We start from the raw sequence: 6557 nt of genomic DNA, 5'->3' as shown, positions 1-6557 counted from the left end.
ATGTCCTTCCCTGGTTTTGGTGTGAAGGTTATGCTTGCTTCATAAAATATGTTAGGAAGTTTTTCACCCTTTTTATTAGTTTGAGTAAAAGTGGCAATAGGTGTTTTCTGAATTTTTGGAAAAATTCATCAATGAAGCTATCTGGGATTGCACTTTTTATGGCTGTGAAATTTTTGATGGCCTCATCAATTTCTTCTTTTCTTATGAGTCTCCTAAAGTTTTCTACAACACACTGTGAAAGTTTAGTTACACCATGTTTTTCTATAAATGTATCCATCTCATCTAGGTTTTCAAATTTGTTGGATCAAATCTGTTCTTATGATTGTTTGTTAATTAAGGTTTGATATGTTTAAGGTCATATTTTAGCTCTTGTGAACTTGTTTGCATTTTCTTTAACATCGGCCTGAACTTGCATATGAGCAATTGATAGTCTTAAACAAACAAAGAGGAAGGTTCTGTAGCCAATTTGATTACTATGTTACATTGGGAAGGTACATGTGTATAGTTGCCTTTATGTTGTTTTTAAAAATATATTTGCAATGAATAAGTCATTGGTCTTGCAAAATTATGTCATGTGATCTGTAGCATCATTATTATCCCCCATTCCATATTTTTCAGATATTTTACAGAACCTACCTTTTTGTTTCCAATCATCATATTCCAAATGCCATTAATTATCAATTGCATGTTTGATATATTTCAGGTGGAAAAAGTTAGTAGAATTCTTCAATTTCATCATTACTGACTTAAATGCCTAGTGTGCAAATTTGCATAATCGTATTATTAACTGGTCTTCCTTGCTGCTCCCACTGTACCAATCCATGCCATTGGAAGTATTCCTCTTTTTTAGTGACCCTCCACTTTACCGAACAAAATGTCCTTCTCAAAGGAATTGTCCCTCCTGATAACTTGTCTGAGATATGAGAGGCAAAGTCTGGCCATCCTATCTTCTAAGGGGTATTTTGGCTTCAATTATATCAAGACAAATTTGTTTGTTATTCTGGCACTCCATGATACTTTTAATATTCTCGTCTAAAACTGTATCTCAAATGTATCAATTCTTCTATGGTCTTATTCATTTTCCAACTTTCACATTCATATGAGTATATTGAAAACACCATGGCATGGGTCAGGTGTAACTTCGTACTCAAACTTACATCTTTGCTCTTGAATGCTTTAAAGATATCTTAATGTGTTTGAGTTTGGGTGTTGGAGGAGAATATTGAAAGTGCCATTGGCTGCCAAAAGAACCAACAGGTCTGTGTTGGAAGAAGTGCAGCCAGAGTGCTCCTTGGAGGCCAGGATGGCCAAATTTCGTCTCTCATACTTCGGACTTATTGTCAGGAGGGATCAGTCACTGGAGAAAGATATCATGTTTGGAAATGTGGAGGGTTAGAGAAAAAGAGGATGACCCCCAGAGAGATGAATTGGCAAAGTGACAGCATCAATGGGCTCAAGCATGGCAACAATTGTGAGATTGACCAAGGATCAGGAAGTGTTTCTTTCTGTTGTACATAGGGTCACTATTAGTCTGTACGAACTTGATGGCACCTAACAACAACCACAACAATCTAATGAAAAACATAAATTGATTTCTTGTATTCTGCTTCCATGATTGCTGATGGTAGATCCAAGCAAAATGAAGTTTTTGACTTCAATCTTTTCTCTCTTGATCATGATGTTATTTATAAATTCAGTTATGGGAACTTTACTTTACATTGAGTTGCAACCCATACTGACTGTGGTGGTTAGATATTCATTAGTAAGTATTTAAAGGCCTTTTCACTTTCAATAAGCAAAGTTTTATCATCTGCATATCACAGGTTTTTAATGAGTCTTCCACCAATCCTGATGCCATTTTCTTCTTCATATAATTCTGCTTCTCTAATTATTTGTTCAGCATATATATTAAGTATGGTGAAAGAATACAACCCTGGCACACACATTTCCTAATTTTAAACTATTCAGTGTTGATTTGCTCTGTTCAAACAACTACCTCTTGATGAAATGTTCCAAAATGCTCATTCTCACATTGTTGTCCATAGCTTGTCATGATACACACAATTGAAAAATTTTGTATAGTCAATAAAGCACAGGTAAACATTTTTCTGATATTCTTTTTTTTTCAACCAGATCCATCTGATGTTCGTAATCATATTCTTCATTCCATATCCTCATCTGAATCAGGCTTTAATCTCTTGCAGTTCCCTGTCAATGTACTGTTGCAGCCATTTTTCATTATCTTACCAAAATTTTCATTTGCATGCAATATTGATTATACAGTAACAATGATACTATCTGATGATTTCTGTGTTCTGTTGGGTCGTCTTTCTTTGAAATGGGCACAAATATGAATCTCTTCCAATCAGTTGGCCAAGTATCTGTCTTCCAAATTTCTTGGCATAGCTGAGTGAGTGCTTCCAGTGTGGCATCAGTTTATTAACAGATTTAAATTTGCATTTCAACAATCCTCAGTTTCTTGCTCTTTGGCAATGCCTTCAGTGTACCTAGGACTTCATCCTTCAGTATTATTGGTTCTTCATTGTGTGATACATCTTAAAATTGTTGAATATCAATAATTTCCTTTTATTACAGTGTCTCTGGTATAATTTCCAGCTTCAGAGCAACATGCAAGCCACTTCAGTAATTCTAATTGACAGAAGAATGGTGGGATGACATCTTGGCTATATAATTTATGAGCAGCTTTATCATCATTTAGATATTTTAAAGCACAGTAGCAATGCAATTAAACAAGCTATCTCTTGTAAATATTGGGAACCAAATAATATATATATTTATATGGAAAAAAGTCTAAGTTCCTACTTATTACATCTCTAAATTTATAATGGAGTGATGGAGGGCAGATGGATGAGAAGGGGTTATAAAGTTTCTTGAAGTGATGGAAGTAGAATGCAATGTGAGAGAGAACAAAGTAAAAGACAGCAATTGGAGGAAAGCATCAGAAATCTGGGAAGATTGGGACTAATGTGTTTTCGGTGCCTGAGACACAGTCAGTCATGGATTATTTGCTACATCGAGTGATGCAAATTAGAGTTATAAATGAGTATAGTGTTAAGAAAAAGACAGATACATAATTCTTGTGAAGTAAGAATGTAGAAGGTTTGGGAACTAAAAAATGAAAAACAAAATGAAAAGTCTTCTCAAACACAACTTTGAAATGCTGGGATTGGGGCTTCTAGTTTGTGGTACTAGACTCAAACCTTGTAAAACAGGAAGAAAAGTAGATCCTTGTTACTTATAGTGTAGTCTGCAGGCAATCAGCAGTAAATCTGCTGGCAAACATGTGGAATTTTAGTCCTGTCTCAACCTTTCAAGACCTACTGATTCAGAATCTGCATTAAAATAAAAACTTGAGGCAATCCTCAAACACCTTAAAAGAAAGAAACACTGATAAATGACTTCTATAAGGAAAGCTGTAGATATCAAATAAAAAATATATATTTAGCAATTATGAAACATTTATTATGAATTACTCATGCCATATTCAGTTGTCCAGATAATATAACTTTTCTAAAACATTTGAAAATAATGAATGAATGAATGAATGAACGAACAAAAAGTAACCTGATAATAAAGAAAAAGCAGAAAAATTAAAGTAAGGAAGCAATGATGCCTCTGTTTCCCCAGAACTCAGGGCACAACTGACCCAAATCTCCATGGCCAACTATATGCTCCATTGCTCTTATAATATAAATTGCTAAATTATTCTCTTTTCTCTAATCAAAACTAATCTGTGTGTCTTAGCCTTGATGCTTTGGCAGCAGAAAGTCCCATTTTAGCTTTTTCTATTAGGATTTAGTAGAGGAGATTGTGCTAGACACTGCTTTCTTGTTATCCCCTTGATCATTCCTAATTGAAAGTGAAACTTTGCATATATTGAGAGTGACTTCAGATAGTAATGGGAGAACTATCCTAGACAGCAGGGGATCTGGAGGCCAAGTTGTTTTGGGTAATTTCTTTCTGATGATTATGCAGAACTAGTTCATACTACAGCTTTCTGTCATCTCTCATGCTGTTATCTGTTAAATAGGGTCCATCATTAACCAATATATTTTGTCACAAATTATTTAAATTTCTCAACTGATAACAGAAATTTTATAATTTTGGACACATGGGAAACTGGATTAATACCTTCTGCATCAGATGTCATAGTGAATGTCATAAAATTCCATCACCCCTCAGGGTTATAAAATTTGTAATGGAAAAGAGGTAATTCTGTGTTAAATAATGTACCACTCTGAGATAAGAAAAGTGTTCTGAACCACATATTTCTTTGCCATTTTTATGGCAGGCCAGTGCTAAAGTTCATGGTAGTTGTAAAAGGATCTGTGGTCCTGTTAGCAGAATACTGTGGCTAATCAACATAGTCAATAAGACTCCACAGGTTTTATTCTTATATGTAATAGTTAATGCTATGTATCAAATTAGCTATCCTATGATTCTCAGTGCTTAGAAGACACTATATATAATGACCTCTCATTTTGTGGTCTGAGGTGAGTATCTAATCAGGTGAAAGAAGAGTTTCCGTGGGGATATGACTTGTTCCCAGTATATAACTAGATCTCTGGCAAAGCTTGCTCTCCCTCAATCCTATAGTTTTCTGGTCACCTACCTCTGCTTCTTGAGACATAAGCCTGTATAATCAAAACTTATCACCTGACCTATGGGTTTAGGACTTGCCAGCCCTCACAACTGTACATTTACACAAGTAACTCTGTTTAAATATCTCTATATCTGTTTCAAAGTTTTGCTCTTCTAGACAACCCAGACTAAGACATGTGACTAGTGAGATGGGTTTACCATCATGACAGCTACATCACCAGAAGGTAAAGACTGCAAAGTCATATTGAAATATCATATTTATATTGTGTGGTGCAGTGAATTATTTAATATGTCTCTTTAAGCCATAGTCTTTGCAACTCCCACAGAATGACTTTTTCATGAAGGAAGAAGGTGGGGGAAAATGCTGATGGGAATGTTATGAATGATTGTTAACAGAATTAATTATGACTGCAGAAACTTAGAACTTTAACATAGATATTGAAAGAACCATCACAAAAGCAGGATTGTAGATCTCAAAACTAATAAGAAAGATGAGCCATTTAGATCCCACGATCCCTACTCATTGAACCTCCTCAATCCAGTAACAGAACTGTGACACCAGAGGAGTGGCAGAGAAATGGCAAAGGAGCAGTAGTGGAACTAAGAGCCTGAGCACAAGTCAGAACTTTTCCAGGCCATGAAGCTGTAAAGAGGAGTGTCCTTTGATGGGAGGCTGACTTATGGGGTAGGGTGTCTCCAGGCACTTAACTGTGGAGCTAGAATTGAATGTTCTTAGGCTGAGTAGAGTGCACTTTGGGAAGTGCTAAAAGATGTTTGCAGCATTGTTTAAGCAGGGCAGTGTCTAGCCCAATAGCCAGAAAGACATGAGCCTGAGAAGTCTTTATCAGAGAAGAGGCTCTTTTGACCAAAGAATTGCATCCTTAACATTTCTGATCATAAAATGTAACATGTCAACTTCCCTAATAAACCCTATAATCATGAGGAGAGTTGATGAGTTCTGTGTGACCATTTCAAGGATTATTGTACCTAGCTGAGAAGTAGAGTGCTATGAGACAGAGGGTTGGTGTCAGAATTGCTAAGGAGGTTTGAGAGTGGAAGCATATCTAACCTCAGCCTTAGAGAAATTGGCCCTGGGATGATGCCTACTTTGATTCTCTTTTCCACATGTGAAGTCAAATACCAGCCCTACACCATTTCTTTTTTAATGTTTTCTCTGAATATATGATATTATTTATTTACTAACTTTTAATTGCATTATGGTAGACAGACTCTGGACATAGGTAAAGCAGTGGTGCTAATAACAACACATGCAATTCCTATCACAAATTATTATAAAATTTCTAGTGGTTCAACATATTACAATGTAAAATGCTATTATTGTTAATTGCCTAATCCAACCCATAGCAACAGGGTTTCAAGGAGCAACTGGTGGGTTTGAATCAATGACTTTGTGGTATTCAGTCCAGTGCTTATTCCACAGCAACATAGATACATATGTAAAAGCAACAAAAACAGAAAAAGTATATTCACACTAAAATAATGTTCTTTTAAGAAAGTTTGGTACAATTGTCTACTTAATCTGACAGTCATCCCCAAACACAAAAATCACACTTTTTGTTTTCTTTTCCACACTATGGGTTTGGGGATTGCAGAGGTAGAAACACATGAAAACCAGTAAGTTCATTGTTAGAAACAGTTTTCGTTCTGCTGTTAAGGTATCAAGTTTCAAGCATTTTATTCCCAAAAGGTATTTGTCTCCATGAACAGATAAATAAAGCTTTATGTAACACAGTAGGATAAGCACTGAACTGCTAACCACAAGACTGGAGATTCATACAAAACAGACACTCTTTAGAAAATCTGTGCAGGGTTATTATGAGTCAGAACTGAATCTGCAGCACGTAACAACAACACCAACAATACTATTATAGTGGAAACCAGCCAACATTTACTAAAAATAAAAATAAAAATAA

This window comes from Chrysochloris asiatica, unplaced genomic scaffold (genome assembly GCF_000296735.1).
Source record: "Chrysochloris asiatica unplaced genomic scaffold, ChrAsi1.0 scaffold00088, whole genome shotgun sequence".
In the NCBI taxonomy this organism is placed as follows: Eukaryota; Metazoa; Chordata; class Mammalia; order Afrosoricida; family Chrysochloridae; genus Chrysochloris; species Chrysochloris asiatica.
Note: the sequence above shows the minus strand (reverse complement) of the source record.